General features: G+C 35.7%; 1 protein-coding gene and 1 long non-coding RNA gene across 2 annotated transcripts in view; one reads left to right on the forward strand and one right to left on the reverse strand.

The window, feature by feature from the left end:
• Positions 1-20,072, forward strand: part of LOC134672124 (hemicentin-1-like) — a 504,766-nt gene that overhangs the window by 78,693 nt on the left and 406,001 nt on the right. The gene's annotated exons all lie outside the window — the stretch shown is intronic.
• The window catches only part of LOC134672125 (uncharacterized), a 715,951-nt gene continuing 713,321 nt past the window's right edge, over positions 17,443-20,072 (reverse strand). The window contains exon 3 of the long non-coding RNA XR_010099300.1: positions 17,443-17,581. This is a non-coding gene — a long non-coding RNA (uncharacterized LOC134672125). The remainder of the gene's footprint in view (positions 17,582-20,072) is intronic.

Genomic DNA, 20,072 nt, shown 5'->3' on the forward strand with positions numbered 1-20,072 from the left:
GGGTAAAACGGGACCCTATTACTGTCCGTCCGTCCGTCCGTCCGGCTGTCACCAGGCTGTATCTCACGAACCGTGATAGCCAGACAGTTGAAATTTTCATAGATGATGTATTTCTGTTGCCGCTATAACAACAAATACTAAAAACAGAATAAAATTAAGATTTAAGTGGGGCCATACAACAAACGTGATTTTTGACCGAAGTTAAGCAACGTCGGGCGGGGTCAGTACTTGGATGGGTGACCGTTTTCTTTTTGCATTTTTTCCGTTTTTTTTTGCTTTATGGTAAGGAACCCTTCGTGCGCGAGTCCGACTCGCACTTGCCCGGTTTTTATTTATATTTAATTTCTATGCGCGCCTATTATCTCACGCGCGACTTTCACTTTAATCGCACCAATCAGCGCGAGCGATTTTCAAAGTCGTATCAAAATAAGATCAAAACTATAACCATTTGTTAATCTGAATCGGACTCAATGTCTTTACTTAAATTTCAATATTGTTGCTCTTCAATTCAAAAAACTGGAAGATATTTCCTTTTATAAGATTCTCTTAAAAGTTACAACTTTTAATTAGATTTTTTTCATTAACGGATTCAGCGTTTTATCGTTTCTCAAAGAATCTGCCCCTTGGTGTAAATTAAGCGGCTGTTACAAATAATAGGAAGTGATTTCTTATCGGAATTTCCTAATAAATTCCATACTAATTGAGATTTAATTTGAGAAAATTAATCTTATCTTTTTCATTATATTATACCTATACTTGTTACCATTTTATTAGTATTACTTAATGTGTATTATAATTAAGTAAATAATCAGTTTACATATTTTTTAAGTTAAAACAAATATAAGCGCAGCAGCAATACTCATAAGCTGCCCATTAATGGACCATATGCTTCGCAAGGTTGACGAATCGTCTGTTAAAAATGTGTACGATGGTACAGCCATAGTGTAAAAAGTAACCGCGGACCGACGCCTTGAATGACGCGTTTGCGTAAACGCCTACACCGCACAAGTACCTACATGGTTGGCAGTAGCAGTAATGTCATAGACTTTTACACAACTGCCCAGTTACAAAAACATTTCAAATAAGACATTCTAGCCTTGTAAGTAATACCAGGGGGGTGTCACTACGCAGTTTAGGTACATTTGGCCGGCGGGCCTCCCGGGCAGGGCAGGCGTATGGCAGTAGGCTGCCGCTCGACCGCACGATCGTCGTGTCACGTGGCGCTCGTGCAAAGGAGATTCACGGTTCGTGCGCGGTTATAAGTTTCATTTTTGTTGCAGGCGGCGAGTATAGGTATATAATAAAAATTCCTTCTTTCATAACAACAATATAATTCTTGATCACAATATTCCGTTACAGTTCAATCTCCAATCACCTTACTTCACAATCGTCCTCCCTTCACCTCTGCCCGTAACCGAATGCCCGTTAACCGCCATGCCAGTCGTCTTTTATTCTTTCTTCCAACTACCTTCTATTTACAAAGGTCAACTATCAATCACGTTACTTTTAAATTTATTAAATTATAGATTACCAATGATTATTCAACTCTTTATTTCATTAAATCTGTTTCTAATAATTAGTAATTTTAATGAATCTTACACTCGTCCATCCTGACATTGTGCATGTCCTCATGCACAGTCATACTAATCGCGTCTGTCATCTAATCTTACACTCGGCATGTCAAATCATCGGGCATTCAGTAAGAAAATTATTAATACTTCATTACCCATTTAATACAATTTCTTTGTCTGTCTATATACATTTTTTTTTTATTATTTATTGAATTCATCTAGGTATATCTTCACATTATTATTTCAAATCCAATAAATATATCCATCTAGATATATAAGTTTTTATTAATGTTACACATACTACTACATAATATAAAGTACTTACTTTTTTTTTAAACAAATCATCACTACATATAAAGTACATTACTTAACATATTAGGTTGCTTTTTTTTTCATTATTTCTCTTGTTTTTTTCTGTTTTTTTTTATCACTCTCATGACACAAACGTGTCTCACAACATACCATTTTTTTAATCAAATTTTATATGTAGCACATTATTCCTCTTGTTTTTTGATTCCATATTTTCTCCATTCCATTCCATTTTTCATTCCATTTTTTTTGTGCTACTTACTGAATCACTCTCATGACACAAACGTGTCTCACAACATAACATCCTCTATTTCCGTCTTTTTTTTTCATCGTTACCATATATCCGTTCCTCCATCCAAAGCAAATTACCAATTCAATAATTCAATAATTCAATAATCCAATAATCCAATAATCCAATAATCCAATAATCCAATAATCCAAAAACTCAATAATCCAACAACTCAATAATCCAACAACTCAATAATCCAACAACTCAATAATCCAACAACTCAATAATCCAACAACTCAATAATCCAACAACTCAATAATCCAACAACTCAATAATCCAACAACTCAATAATCCAACAACTCAATAATCCAACAACTCAATAATCCAACAACTCAATAATCCAACAACTCAATAATCCAACAACTCAATAATCCAACAACTCAATAATCCAACAACTCAATAATCCAACAACTCAATAATCCAACAACTCAATAATCCAACAACTCAATAATCCGACAACTCAATAATCCGACAACTCAATAATCCAATAACTCAATAATCCAATAACTCAATAATCCAATAACTCAACTCAATAATCCAATAACTCAACTCAATAATCCAATAACTCAACTCAATAATCGAATAACTCAACTCAATAATCGAATAACTCAATAATCCAATAACTCAACTCAATAATCCAATAACTCAACTCAATAATCGAATAACTCAACTCAATAATCGAAAAACTCAACTCAATAATCGAATAACTCAACTCAATAATCCAATAACTCAACTCAATAATCCAATAACTCAACTCAATAATCCAATAACTCAACTCAATAATCCAATAACTCAACTCAATAATCCAATAACTCAACTCAATAATCCAATAACTCAACTCAATAACCCAATAACTCAACTAAATAACCCAATAACTCAACTCATAATTCTATAACTCAACTCAATAATCCAATAACTCAACTCAATAATCCAATAACTCAACTCAATAATCCAATAACTCAACTCAATAATCCAATAACTCAACTCAATAATCCAATTACTCAATAATCCAGTAACTCAATAATCCAATAACTCAATAATCCAATAACTCAACTCAATAATCCAATAACTCAACTCAATAATCCAATAACTCAACTCAATAATCGAATAACTCAACTCAATAATCGAATAACTCAACTCAATAATCGAATAACTCAACTCAATAATCGAATAACTCAACTCAATAATCCAATAACTCAACTCAATAATCCAATAACTCAACTCAATAATCCAATAACTCAACTCAATAACCCAATAACTCAACTAAATAACCCAATAACTCAACTAAATAACCCAATAACTCAACTCATAATTCAATAACTCAACTCAATAATCCAATAACTCAACTCAATAATCCAATAACTCAACTCAATAATCCAATAAATCAACTCAATAATCCAATAACTCAACTCAATAATCCAATTACTCAATAATCCAGTAACTCAATAATCCAATACCTCAATATTCCAATAACTCAATATTCCAATAACTCAACTCAATAATCAAATAACTCAACTCAATAATCCAATAACTCAACTCAATAATCGAATAACTCAACTCAATAATCCAATAACTCAACTCAATAATCCAATAACTCAACTCAATAATCCAATAACTCAACTCAATAATCCAATAACTCAACTCAATAACCCAATAACTCAACTCAATAACCCAATAACTCAACTCAATAACCCAATAACTCAACTCAATAACCCAATAACTCTACTCAATAACCCAATAACTCAACTCAATAACCCAATAACTCAACTCAATAACCCAATAACTCAACTCAATAATCCATTAACTCAATAATCCATTAACTCTATAATCCATTAACTCAATAATCCATTAACTCAATAATCCATTAACTCTATAATCCATTAACTCTATAATCCATTAACTCTATAATCCATTAACTCTATAATCCATTAACTCTATAATCCATTAACTCTATAATCCATTAACTGTATAATCCATTAACGCTATAACCCATTAACTATATAATCAATTAACTCTATAATCCATTAACTCTATAATCCATTAACTCTATAATCCATTAACTCTATAATCCATTAACTCTATAATCCATTAACTCGATAATCCAATAACTCATTAATCCAATAACTGCTTAATCCAGTAATCCAGTACCTGATCAATCCAGTAACTGATCAATCCAGTAACTGATTAATCCAGTAACTGATTAATCCAATAACTCACTAATCCAGTAACTCATTAATCCGTAACTCAGCAATCCGTAACTCATTAATCCGTAACTCACTAATCCGTAGCTCATTAATGCGTAACTCTTTATCCGTAACTCATTAATCCGTAACTCATTAATCCGTAACTCATTAATCCGTAACTCATTAATCCGTAACTCATTAATCCGTAATTCATTAATCCGTAACTCATTAATCAAAATAATCCAGAAATTTTATAATTCGATAATATTATACTTATCATCATATGTAAGTATTTTCATCATATCTTTATATTACTTGCCACTTAAGCGTCAGTTGCACCAACCACAATTGACGAATTGATCAACAGCAATCAGCAGAGCTTTGCTTGCTACAATAACCAAGCTAAAATATTTAAAATGCAAGGAACTTCTTAAAACCAAGGATACTGAAAGCGAATCAATACACGGTTATAACGAATACTTTACTAGTGTAGGCCCAACCTTGGTTATTCAATCAACACCAGCCAAAATGATCCCGCCAACATTATAAGATTTATAAGATTGAAAAAAATTCCCGTCAGTTTGTTTCTCTTATTATTCTAATAATAATTAGAAAATTGTAGATTTCCCGGATACGCGGAACTGTCCTGTCGGGCCGCACACATTAGCCGTTAGGGTTAAAGAACAAGTCGGTAATTTTAAACAAACAACTTTACATATACTCGGATTAACTTTGTTTCTAATCTACATTAACGACTTGACTTTCTTGGATCTGACCAATGCAGACGTTGTGCTACGCTGATGACACGGCAATACTATTTCACGGTGCTTCCTGGGATGCAGTAAGCGCCTTCACAGAAAGCGGTCTAGCTTTGGTGACGAACTGGCTTCTATACAATTTGTAACTCTAAAAGCAGACTAAACGAGATATGTGTGCGTGTATAAAACAGCTGCTTCCGCCTCGTGGTCTCTTAAATGTGTCAAAAGTTTATTCATATTTAATATTAGGTTAGGTACCACTGGTACTGGTACCTACCACACGTCATGTAATTGTAAAACAATAGAAAAACTTCGTCTATAAAGTACTTAGGTGTTATTCTGGATGAGCAGACTGACAACCGACAGAGGAAGATGAGAAACTCAACTTTACAGCGTACATTCAAACCACAGCTAAATAGTGTCAGGAAATAACCTAACACTCATTTAAATATCTTCGAAATGTCATGGATATACCACAGCGCAAATCAACCTATATTGCCCTAGCTCAACCCATTATTACGTAGGTAGGTACTAATAACGGTGTATAGCGTATAGCGCATCGATCGTTATTGTTGTTTTTTTTTTTATATTCCTACTAAATTATGAACAAATACTGAAGAAACGTAACTTAGTCTTTCCTTTACCAGCGTTAACGTCACATTTTGCCAAAAGAGGAAACAATCAAGATCAAAACTTATGAATTAGGCTAACGAGCCCCATACAACTAACTTGAGCGAACTACAGGACACCACAGCATTGCCTGGACAACGATTCCACCCCCATAATCTGTGAACCCGTACCTCGAGACAACTTTCGTCAATACAAATAACTTTAAGGTAATGTACCAAAATATTCGCAGTTTAAGCAATAAACGACATCTATTAAAATCTACAACTGAAGACGACAAAGATATACAAGCCATCCGTTCCTGTCCTGTGCGGCTTCCACGTGAAAGCGATCCTGGCCGTTGTCCTTCCGTGTTGATCTTCGAAGCCATCTCTCATTGCCTCGGCCGTGTCTGCCGCTGCTGCGGCTTCGACGGTTGCGACTCCGCCTGTTGTTCCCCGGGGACTGACGGCGGTTGCGACTTCGGCTTCGACGTTCTTGTCCATCATCAGATTTCGATTTTCGGCCACGCTCAGGAGTTTTCAAGCGCCGCCTGGATGTTTTTTCCTCATGGTCCATAGTCTGGAACTCGAAAACAACACCAGCAATGGAAGAGTTCGAAATCTTTGGATTGTTAATAATAGACAAATATAAATTGTTCTTATTAAGCTAAATTCGACTGTTTTATTTATTTATTTAATTTACGTTACTGCTTCCGGGGTAGAATGCGGGACGTTTAAAACAGATCTTAAATCCAAAACAGATCCGTATCCCGGTACGGATCCGGAACACAGGCTTTTCGAAACGGGAAAATTCTAGAACTGGTACAGAAACGGAATCTAGAACAAATTCGGGATCCGGCACTGATCCGATACCAATCCGGCACGCATCCGGTTCAGATCCGGCACGAATCCGGCAAATGATATACATGCGGTATTAATCCGGCACTGATCCGGTACCAATCCGGCACAGATCCGGTACCAATCCGGCACGGATCCGGCACCAGTCTGGGACGGATCCGGTACGAATCCAGCATGGATCCGGAACACGAAACGGGCCGCGTAGCCAAGATGCCAATCGGTTACGCTCCGTAGCGATCGGATGCAACTGTCACTGTCGCGCTAATATGGAAGAGTGATATAGAAACATAATGCTTTTCGTTGTCGAAGCGACAGCGATTGTAACCCCGGCCAGGTCGGCGGGTCGGTAACTACCAGTAAAAGTACCTCCTACATTCCTACTTATTTACAGTCCGAGTAGTTTATAATTTCGAAAACACTTAACCCCGCTATATAATACTGACGTATTGATAAGTAATATATTGAAAATATGGTAAAAGCTGTAACCAAATAAGCGGTACATACATAGACTAAAGGAATTCGATCTACACCTGTAAATAATCATAAAGGTATCCGAACTATTCAAAATAAAACGGTGTTCCAAAGGTTTCACGCTACCCGCGATGTAATGAATGCTTTAATTATATTATGGATAGGCATTACAGCAAACACTAAAAAAAACCTAAATGTTGGTCTTGAAGAGAAAACTTGCAGTATAATTGCTCTCGAGTGAACGAATAGGCCGAAATGGGTTTACCCAATTATTTTGTTCTTGATAAAATTAACGGTGTCTTTGTTTCTAAGCGCCCGTTAAACATAAACTCCCTAACATAGGAAATATGAAATGATAATTAATTTCAACAAAACAACAACCAATATAAGTGTTACTAATATATGTATAGGTATATAATTATAATAATTTTACACCACTGTTATTATTGTAACAAATTAATTGGGTAATTAAGATTTAACTCGATCAGTTCTAATATTAATACCTACATAATATAATACATTCAGGAATACCATAGTGACTTGTAGGTACTTACCACTTCTGATGTATAATAAAAATTCCTTCTTTCATAACAACAATATAATTCTTGATCACAATATTCCGTTACAGTTCAATCTCCAATCACCTTACTTCACAATCGTCCTCCCTTCACCTCTGCCCGTAACCGAATGCCCGTTAACCGCCATGCCAGTCGTCTTTTATTCTTTCTTCCAACTACCTTCTATTTACAAAGGTCAACTATCAATCACGTTACTTTTAAATTTATTAAATTATAGATTACCAATGATTATTCAACTCTTTATTTCATTAAATCTGTTTCTAATAATTAGTAATTTTAATGAATCTTACAGGTACATATAATTTTATACCTAAATCTGACTGCTGTGAAGGAGTGAATTTTCTGTACGGTAGTACTATTAGTTATTCTGTGGTAATACCGAGCTACTAACAATTGCGATGTATGCAGCTCGGGTGCGCGCGACCCCCCCTCGCACCCCGCACGATTGCCCTGTCTAGACGGCTTCGTTGAATGACTGTATTGTTTTATAGACTGTGGTATAGTCGTCATTAGATACATCAAAGCGGCCTAGAGGTGCTCAAAAATGTCTATGCTATCTAACGCCTTAAGGTGACAGTCCATTTCCAACGACAGCAGCACTACAATTCATTTTACTATTGAAATTGACAATAGCACCGACGCGTTCGTACTAGTAGTGCAGCTGCGGTCAGAAATGGAATGTTACCCTTACAGGCGTGTTCAGATATTTGTGAGCACTTCAGCAGCTCCGATATATCTGGTACTGTACACGGCAGGCGTAACCTGTCTCTCGTTGCTTCGAATTTCATTTATCAGCCGTGTCACCGTGATTTGTTCCGTGACGTCACCATTCCGCTCCCCATTGACACGTTTTTGTCCCAATCACGTGACAAGCTACTATAGACTATAAAGCAAGGGACCTAAGGTATACAATCGTGCGAGCGAACGGTTCAGGGGAGCCAAACAACACAATATTACGGTTTGTTTATGTCAAGATGAAGAGATTGCAAGGTTTTGATGAAGTGACTGTAATAAAAGGTTTATTTTACATGGCACCTTTTGTACGACTGTGGTAGGTATTGGAGCCGGTATATGACTTGACATGTGTGTCGTGGTTCCTTTTCAAGAGTTATCGATGCGGAATCTATCAAATCTATGGAACATATGCACGGAAGCGGACCACACCTACGCATCCGCACCAATCTGCCACTGGCTTAAGGAACCATTTGAGGGTAGATTTTGTTTATTTTTATTTAAATGTGACGTCCCACGGGAAAAGGTACCTTATGGTGGATGGCGCTTACGCTATTATTAACGCCGCTCCAATATTATTGCGGCGCTATGCGACGTAAGCGCCAGCCGCCATAAGGTACCTTTTGTCGTGGAACGTCACAAATATATACCTAAAGTTGTAGAGTAAAGTAAAAAGAAATTTCCATTGAAAATAATGACCAAATACCAAGTATTAATAAATATTTTTACCGTTCAAGTCAGTCAATTGCATCATTGGGTTCCAGCGAAGTAGAATGAATACATACCAATTGTGTTCAATTATTGGAAAAAACCTTTTTTACCATTGAGTTTCATTTCTTTGAAAAGGTAACCAAAAACGTTTTCAATATGACTTCAGAATATTATAAGTAGTTAAATGCTTTTTAACTACTTATATCGACAGGAGAAATAATGACAAGCGAATGTTTATTCAGCATATATAGGGTTGCCATACGTCCCGTATATACGGGAATGTCACCGTATTTAAGTATCACGTCCCGTATACGTGGCCTAGTGGGTAGTGACCCTGCTTATTAAGAGTATGAAACCGATGGTCCCGGGTTCGAATCCTGGTAAAGGCATTTATTTGTTTTGTATGATACCTATCTATGAGCTTACCGTGGGGCTTACTCGTAAATTTGTGTAAAAGTGTCCTATAATATTTATTTCTTAATAGCGCTCTAGAACAGGGCCAGCTCCAAACCAACCAGCAACCAGATACTGCCCCCGGGGTCCCTTTGTTTCCCATAAAGTTTTAAGTCATAATGTATTGTTTGTCATTATTATCGTTAGTCATAAAACTGAAACCGTTAACTTTTCAGGATTTTCGTAAGGTTATTCTGTAGATAGGTTAGGTTAGGTTAGGTTTGTTTTATGGCAATCCTGAAAAGTTACGCGTTTTTGAGAAAAACCAATTATGACTAACGAAAATTCGGACAAACAATACATTATGACTTAAAACTATTTGGGAAACAATAGAGACCCACTGCCCCCTCCCCCCCAGTGGCCCGCGTGAAAGTTTCTGAGGCGGAATATGGGGGCAGGTAAGAGTTTGAAGACCCCTACTCTAGAATACCACTGTCCCATATCAGTTCCGACTAATTATGGCAACCCTGAGCATATAGCAATAAGATTTCTGCTTTGTCTTAACGTTGACTGGTAGAGAATGCATTTTGGAATTAAGCCCGTCTTTTGTGTTTTCTTGCGTGGAATACATTAATAAATAAATAAACTTGTATTGATGAAAACGGTAAAAAATACAGGTTTTAACTTACACTACTTACTCGTATTATTTTTTAAGCGCTGCTCCTGATGTATTCATGTTTCTTTAATATATGTAAATAAGCAGGTACTAAGTGCTACTTACCTTTTAGTTAAAGGCCAATTTGCAATATTCTGCATAAGGCGAAGCGCAGCCTACTATTGAAATAGATATTTTCATTTCCATTGGATCGTAATAGCTACTTTAACGTAAAAAGTCTCTCTAATGATTTATACTGTTCAGGTTGAAGCTTAATACTCCTAATTGGCGCTTATTATTAATAATTCCCCTTCAGATGACAACCCAATTGACCTAGGTTAAACATGAAAAAAAAAAACAAATTCTCTAAGTAGGTGAAATGAAGGTTAGTTTTCCAACTAAGACGCGAGAAAAGGCTGATAATTTTGCAGATATTTTTTGCGTATCTGCGCGTGCAGACCAGAGAAGCGTTTCTCTGGTTTGTGAGCGACACAGCGCATTTTCATGTATATAGCAATGTCCCGGTCGCACATCGAAGCAGTATTCGGATCCGCATCCAATGTGAAGACCGCCTAAGTAAGGGCTGATTTAGACGGCGCGCGAACTCGTATGCGATTTTAGTTACATTGAGGACTATTGGTTACAACTCATATACTAATACCTCTGTACTAATAACTACTAATAACTCTGTTATTGTATTTTTCTTTGTGGTGCAATAAAGTGTATTTACTTACTTACTATTGGTTACATCCAATTCATCCGACCAATCAAATACCGCAATGTAATGAAACTCGCATGCGAGTTCTCGCACCGTCTAAATGAGCCTTAAAATCTAGACCTAGGGCCCATTTCTCGAACGATATTAGTCTAATATTATGAGTGTGTTGTCATGGCAACCCATACGGCTTGACAGTTCGTGGACTAATAATATTAGTCTAATACCGTCTGAGAAATAGGCCCCTATAAGCATAGTCTAATAAAACATGGTCTTCTCTTCCCAGAGTGACACAGGCCTACGTCACACTAACATGGCCGCTATATATAGCGCTATCGCATATTATCATATAGCGCAGTCGCATGATGACGTAGGTCATGTTATGGCATGTGTCAGTCAGGTGACCTAGAAAAGACGGGAAGAGAGTACCAGGCGGAGTATATTATTATACCATGCCTATAAGTAATTAAGTAGTGTTTATTCATGTGTAAGCTTTGGTAGTCTAACAGGGGCCAAATTCGACATGTACAACTGTCAGATTTCCCATCCACGTCAAATCAACAGTTGATTTTATTGCATACTGAGTGTTGATTCCATCAACGGTGGATAATATCATTTGGTACAACCAAAACTCAACTCTAAACTAAGGGTGGTTCGCGGTTTGGTTTGCTTGTCACCCTAACTGTGGATTGTTAATGTCAAATTTTGACATTGTACGTATTCGAGAACTTATGCTTTTTCCCACATCAACGGGAGATCAACTCGATACGTCAAACGTCGCTTGTCGAATAGGGGTCCAGTATGGCGTTCGACTTTCACACCATTTTTCCTTTGGATTTTAGGTCAAATGGCAGACGTTTCTGTTAAAACTAGAGCCTGCTCTAATTCTAGAGAATAGGTTGCCAATAGATCTAGGCTGAAATTCGAAATAGCTCTACAAAAAACATGATCATTTATAAAAACTCGTTTAAACATATTTTCCGGTTTGCTCACGTATTTCTAAGTCACTCGCGCGACAAGTTTCAGAGAAATAAAAATACTTGACGAATGACTAAAAATACGTGAGTCAAAAAGAGTAATATTAGCTTAATGTCATGACTCACAAATGAGGAGCTTAAATTCGAATAAGTAATTTAATAAATAGAGGTACACGTAAGTAATAAAGAAATGTGAGATTTCACGTTCCATTCTACGGAATAATAAATACCTACCTAATAAAATTTAATAAGTAATGTGAGTTTTCATGTTTGGAAATAAAGTAATAGACATTTATTGTCAGTAGAATATTATACAACCGTTTATTTAAAGTTACATGTCTAGACAAGCTTCTTATCAGATTAACGTACAATTGTTATATGTATTATATACAGGGCCTTAGCGGAGCGCCTTATAGATGCCGCAGGAGACCAGAGGGCTGGCCAGTATTTTGCTCAACGCATAAGTATTGCCATACAACGTGGCAATGCGGCCAGCCTTCTCTGCCGCCCTAAGCTAAAAGGCAGTTTTTCGACATTTTGCCAAAATTGACTTTTTGTGATATTCGTAATGTAGAGATCGAGACGCATCGACCTCTTTGGCCCGTTTTCCGATAAGTGGCTTAGTTTTCGAGAAAAATATCGTAAAAAGACCGTATTTGCACTAATTTTCGTTCGTTCCTAGTCTAAAGAGCAACTATTTGACAAAGCCAGGCTAAAACAACGTATATGCAGCTATACGTTTTTTACGCTCTGGTTTGCGTATAATCTTATCCACCATATCTAGCCTAAAATAACGTATAAGCCAAAAACTAGGCTAAAAATACGTAAAAGACGCTATACGCACTTTAAGATTAGGATCTTTAGCAAAATTTTAGATCTGATACTAGTCTAAAAAATCGTATAATATTTTTTTATGTTTAAATGTCTCATACGCCATTTTAGCCTAGTATCACTTAACTTTTTTACGTCACTATAATAGTCTTTAGAAACGTATAACTATTATACGTTCTTCTTATTTTGTATGGACGTCGTATTAAACGCAAATAAACTTTTAAAATGGTTGAAAGTGCGTCTAACTAGTCTATAACGCAGTATATGCTCCAACCTTCGTCATGCTCCCCGCGCGCCGAAAGACACCTTTACGCTAAGTAAAAGCCGTCAGCCGCAAGCGCAGGCTTGTGGCTGCCGGAATGAGAGCGGAGGTGGCTTTTTGCGCGCGAAATATTGACCGAACCCGAAGGTTAAAAAATACTATATTATTGCATTACCATCATATGTTATTAATAATATGTAGTGTTTACAATTAGTACCTTCGAGTATTATCATTTTTATCAAGGTATATACTTTAAAAATGCCTCGCAAATACTTCCGCTCGACAGCAAATACGTCTTTCTAGCGTAGTTTGTGATGGTAAAATTGATCATACGTACTTTTCTACAGCAAACTTTGTTTAAGTTTTATTTATTCATTGGACGGTTTGACTGCTTTTATTTCAATAAAATCAAATTGATATTACAGCTAATCGTATCGGGTTTAATTCCTTATAAGCCAAGTAGGTATTTGACATTATGAAGAGTTTAAATCTTATTGAAAAATGTTTTAAAGGGAAATTTAATGAGAATTCTTACGGGCAGTATAACATTTTCCGCCTAAGTATTTAGATAACCAGGACAAAGGACCATGGGCATCTTTGTATGGAACCTGGGTCCATCCGAAAACCAACTGAGAATTAAAGATAATATTATATACACACATATATATATATATATATTATATTATATATATATATATATATATAATATATAATATTTTACTTAAATGAAATACTTAAGTAGGTTTTATCTAGTTCATATCGCACCAATAGATTTCGATAAGAAATATCGTAAATTAATTACTGCAAATTATATAACGTTTTATTTATCATAGTATTTATATATTACAGTACTATCTATTACGTTTTATAAAAAAACAATATGTATCTTAAAATAGGTTGGTATGTTTGTGTATTAGATAATAGTTGTATGTTAAAATAGTCAAAGCTATGAGTTTGTAATCTAATAGAAAAATAATTTTATTGTGAATCTAATTTTTAATTACAACCGCTAAAAGGCATTTTAGAATTAAATAAATGACAGAGTATGTGCAGGAATTAATACACTCGTATTAATTTTATTGCTAATGTAGACTACATAATTCGCTAACGTATTACCGTGCGATGACATTCCATGCCTATTGATAACAAACTAAAATAAATATTAGAGATGCCACGAATTCGGTAAAACATTATGAATTTTTTGAGTTACGTGTATACAAAAACTGGTCACCTACAAAGATAAATGTTTGCTAAGATTTAAGTCAGCAGCAAGCTGGGTTCTCCATACAACTGTAGTTACGCTCTCATTTTAAAACGATTAGCTAGATTGCTCTAAAACTTTGTACTCAGTAAAGGATAAGGTATATCTATGCCTGTAATTAATTATAGCTTCAGATACCATGGAAAAAAATACAGCGAAAATAAGTTTTTCATACAAAACTTATTTTTCCTCTATTTCATTAGTTTTGTTGGAATATAAACTAATTAGGTACTGGCATAGATATACCTCATGTCATTGTATGTGCAATTTAGTACAATCCAACACGTTGTTTTAAAATGAGTACGAATCTCCGTTTTGATGGGAAGTAAAAATTCGGCTGAGCTTACTGCGGACTCTGTTAAGTTTCGTTGCTCATGCTTATTAGAAGTATATGTAATGTCATTAGTAGAGTCGAGTAAATCTAGTCTATTATACAAATAAAATCAGAAAGGCCGTACACTAAAAATTTGTTACATATTATGGGGCTATTCCCACTAGTTAGGTATCTACCGCCAAGTTGTTACCAGTGGTAACTACTGGGAATTTATATCCCCCTTTTCTTCCCAGTAGCTACCACTAACTCAGTTTTGTGGTAACTACTGGGAACTTCTTTTTCCAGTAGTTACCACTGGTAAAAGGTGGGATTTTTTCCTAGTAGTTACCACCAACATTTTTTTACAGTACAGTTTAAATGTTTGTTTATTATATGAACACAAAACACTATACTACCAGGCTATTATTAAAAAAAACAAGATCCAGCGATTAATTTTTGGATTATAATCTTAATTACCATACAAAATTAACACATAGATCAGGTTTTTCCCACTAATTACCATCAAGTTGTTACCAGTGGTAACTAATGGGATTTGTTTCCCAGTACCTAGTTACCACTGGTAAAAGGTTGGATTTTATTCCTAGTAGTTACCACCAACATTTTGTTACAGTTCAATAGTAATAAAAACAGTATAAGTAGAATACTAAAAATATAGAGGCTTTATTGAACCCTAACAAGATTGTGGTGGTAACTACTCCCATTAGTTACCACTGGTAACAACTTGATCGTAACTAGTGGGAATAACCCAATTTATATGTTAATTTTGTATGGTAATTGAGATTATAATCCAAAAAGTAATTGCTGGATCTCGTTTTTTTAATAATAGCCTACTAGTATGGCGTTTTTTGTTCGTATATAAATAAACATTTAAACTACGTGACTGTTTTTTATTCCCATTTCTTCCATAAATACTAATCTATAAAACCGTATATTCGGTGTTTTTGTTGGTATACGTTTTTTTACACTAGCACGCTAGTCGAAAATCTGGTCAAATTCATAATTTTTCCTAGTATACTAACCAAAAAGGCCGAATAGCTGCTATAGGGTCTTTTAACTTAGGATCTCAAGTGCGAATTATTCATTGGTACTAAGCAAAAAGGCAGCATGTGACATATACGGCGTTTTTACCTAGTTTCTACTTCGGAACTAAGTTAGAACGCCGCATAACACATGTTTACCGCCTTCTTGACTAGTACGACCTACTAATTTTTAAGCTTAATACTAATTTAAAGTGTTTTTTATAAAATAAAAAAAAACTGAGCTGTTTAGAAACATACTATAAATACCTAAAATAAGTACATACATATACCTACCACATACAAAAAGAAAAAATGGAAAAAGTTTTACCGTTTCGTAGAGATTCAAGAAAGATGTTTGGGTTGGTTTTTTGCGATTATCTCGAAACTAGCTTTTGTCGAAAAACTGCCTTTTAGACTAGGACGGCAGTTCTGGGCACACTGCCCATCGGCAGTGACTTGGGGGACGTTTTTTATTTATAGGCTTTTTATTTTAAGTTTATTTAGTTTAGAGATAGTTTGTATTATTATTTGTAAGCTAATTTAATGTTTTATATTTACTTAATAGTGATAAATAAATATAAAGATATCTTATTACTTACATTCATGAAAAGACATAAGGTCAGATAGGATAAGTAAATTTTATTTTACTCTGGGCAAGAGTAACAATATGAGGATTCCCTACAAGTGTTAAGGATGAGTCACGCTAGGCCGGGCCGTGTCCGCGTAGCTTTCGGCGTTTACTTTTCTATGACGTGACAGGCGATCACGTGATGCTTTCCATAGAAAGCGATGCGCCGGAAGCTCCGGCCCGGACACGGCCCGGTCTAACGTGAGTCATCCTTTACTCTTGCCTCAGTGTTTTGTCTTTTCATGGATGTAATTTAGGGTTTAATGGTCAATAAATTATATATCATTTACTATTATATAGCTATTTACAAGTATTAGTTATAACGCGATTTTAAAGACAACCTTGTAAGGTTGTCTTAGTTACATACATAAATAAATAAATATTGTAGAACATTATTACACACATTTTGACGAAGTCCCACAGTAAGCTCAATAAGGCTCAATAATACATACATTGCCAGTTAAATAAATGTTTATATAAACACCCTGGGGGCCGATTTTTGAATTTCGATCGTTCGATTTCGTTACTCGAAAATCGGTGGAAAACGGCTAAATGCTAATTTTTGAAATACGAGCGATAGAAACCGGGAATCTAGTGGTATTGACCACTCGTTTTCAATTCTATTAGTAGATTTTAAATGCCTAGTAGTGGAGATATTATTGAACGAAATACACGAAATCGAGCGGTCGAATTTCAAAAATCGGCCCCCTGGTCGAAAAGATATTTTGTACACAAATGTTGAAACCGCACACTTTTACTTAAAGTGGTTTCGAGATGTGTTGAAAGGTGCTCGATTTTGTGAGAACGTACATAGAACGTAAGTAATTGGATTTACCACTTGGGCTAACGGGTTGGGACGTTCTTAAGATTTTAGGGCTTGTAGAGTTGTACCATTTTAATGCTAGTCTATTTTTAGGGTTCCGTAGCCAAATGGCAAAAATGGAACCCTTATAGATTCGTCATGTCTGTCTGTCTGTCCGTCCGTATGTCACAGCCACTTTTTTTCCGAAACTATAAGAACTATACTGTTGAAACTTGGCATGTAGATGTATTCTGTCAACCGCATTAAGATTTTAACACAAACTTAGACAAAAATAACAATAAATTTTGGGGGTTCCCCATACTTTGAACTGAAACTCAATTTTTTTTTCATGAGACCCATATGTAGATAAAAACTATAGGAGTATCTATAGATAAAAACTATAGGAGTATGGAAAAAAAGATGTTTCTAATATCATTTTTTTCTAAACTATATAGTTTCAGAGAGACACTTCCAAAGTTGTAAAATGTGTCCCCCCCCCCCCCTGTAACTTTTAAAATAAGAGAGTGATAAAACTAAAAAAAAAATATATGATGTACAATACCATGCAAACTTAGACCGAAAATTGGTTTGAACGAGATCTAGTGAGTAGTTTTTTTTTAATACGTCATAAATCCCCTAAATCCGGAACCCTTTATGGGCGAGTCCGACTCGCACTTGGCCGCTTTTTGTATCAGAAGTAGGTAATGTGAGGTTTTTTAAGGCGTTAGTACAATAGTGGTATTTAGAATTAGACCAAGAAATGTCTGCAGGGATTTTGATAGCATACGCAGTGCAAATGTTATTTAATAGGTCGTAATTTCATAGTAGTTTGAGGTTTAAAAAAAAGAAGCTCAAATCGACATCAACGCCGCACGGAATCGTGCTCAGTGGGGGATGCGAACGAGGAGGGCCGACCCCAAGTAAATGGAAAAATAATTAACTTTTATAAGTTTATCTAAAAATTAACGATAGTTACTCATGTAATAAAACTATTGAAACGGATATCGCGTATATTGAATACATACTACATCCCGACGTTTTAGGTTTACTTGAAAATAGTTGTAGGGCAGCCCGAGGTGAGTTGTGATAGAGGAGAATTGTCACATTGTTGATTTTTTGGAATCTAATAACTGTTAGTGAGCTCGCAACAGCGTGCGTTTGTTAGCTCGCAACTTGAACTAACAAACGCGCGCTATTGCGACCTAGTTTTTAGTTAATAGCTTCCAAAAAATCGACAATGTCACAAGTCTCCTCTGTCACAACTCACCTCGGTCTCCCCTATAGTGTAGAACTAGCCTTATGAGCCAGTTTTGCATATATGGCCTTAAAATTTATGATGGTTCATTATTTTGTAAGTGGGTAGTTTTTGCACAGTACAGTTTTTCCTCAGTCACCCGTTGACCACGAACGCTGTAAAGGGTTCGAAACGTCGGGACGTATTATGTATGTAATATACGCGATATGATCCTTTTCAATAGTTTTATTCTATAAAAGTAGCGCCTTTTATTTTTCCTTACAAATGAAAGACTGAAAACTAAACTTATTTCTTGAAAAATTCCATATTGTAGTATCTTGTAACATTCTCAGTAGGGAGTTTATGCCACGGACGGATTGTTTGCACAGGAAATTACTCTGAACTCGCACAAACTTAAATTATTTATAACTTTTATAGTTTTACTTGCACGTTGTCGTTAATCAAACATTGTAAGTTTGAAACTTAACCATACGCAAGAACTTTGAATTAAACAATGCGATCTCGTTGGATTAAGACGAAACAGGAGCTGAGTTTTCAATATTTTAGGTAAATATACCCGTCTAGCTAACGGAAGCGGCACCTAAAAGTAGTGCGATAAGGAAAAGGCGAAAAATCCTGCGTAAAAATCTCAAAAATCGAGGTTTCGTACTCCTCTGTTTCCTCCTCCAAAACTTAACCAATCGTAACCAAATTTGGAAATCTAAATGATTATGAAATTGTCTGTGTCGGACCGTTTTGCTTTTTTTGGCTAATTGATATCAGTTTTGAATGCCACGCCTCTCATTGCGGTATAGTCAATTAGGCCATTTTGGCCATTTTTGAAGGGCTCTAGCGCCTTAAAAAACATAAATATCAAAAAAAGCAAAACGGTCCGACACAGATATTGACAATATTAATCTGTGTTGAAAAAATCATTGCTCTAGCTTCAAAAACTACGGAGGAAAACGAGGAGTACGTTTGTATGGAGAAATGACCACTCCTGTTGGCTCTTAGTTAATCGCAACTCTGCCGCAACTGTACGAGAAAATAGGTCAACCGGACGAAGACGTAACAATGGCACAAAAATCTACGAAAAGTGTTGCCAACTCGGATTTAAAAAAAATGCTAGGTAATGTCTAGATTATGCCAAAATTATGCCCAAGTTTTTTGAAATACCTATGCTTAAAAAAATGCTAAAATATCACTTGAAATTAGGCACTTAAAACACTTACATTTTTTTATATTTGCCGCCTTCTTCTACTGACAAGATCTGCTTGACCAACTTTATATAGTCCGTCGACGTCCATCCGTCCACTAAAGTCAAAATTCATATGAAAATATGAACCACATAAAGCGATGGCGCAAATTGTTGCTGCCAAGTCGGTGCAAACTTAGCTTAGACTAAATTATGCTAAAAAATATGCCAGATGCTAAATGGAAAATTTTGGTGCCAAACCGAAATATGCCAGATCTGGCATCATTTATGCCAAGTTGGCAACACTGTCTACGAATATGGTTTTATCGGTTTTAAACTGTTGTAAAACATAGTGATATTGAATAATTTTACGGTTTACTCATATTATTTTAGGTCACTCGCCCGACTGTTTCGGAGAGCCTTGTCTTATTTCTCAAGCACTATTTTATGAGAATCGGAACGTTTAACCCCGCTCTCCCCTACTCCCAATTTCATATCAGGTAATTAAAGAACAATTTATTAAATTGCCTACGAAGTTTCTAATTGCCACTAGAAAGTTCGAATTCTGGTAACTGGGGTATATTGTATTTAATAAGTCAATAACATTGTCTTGTATATATGCCATTCAATAAAAACACCACCGTTTAATGTCACCGCGCGTGTCGTCACTTAAGTATTCAATAACACATTCCAAATAG

This window comes from Cydia fagiglandana, chromosome 16, assembly GCF_963556715.1.
Source record: "Cydia fagiglandana chromosome 16, ilCydFagi1.1, whole genome shotgun sequence".
Lineage (NCBI taxonomy): Eukaryota > Metazoa > Arthropoda > Insecta > Lepidoptera > Tortricidae > Cydia > Cydia fagiglandana.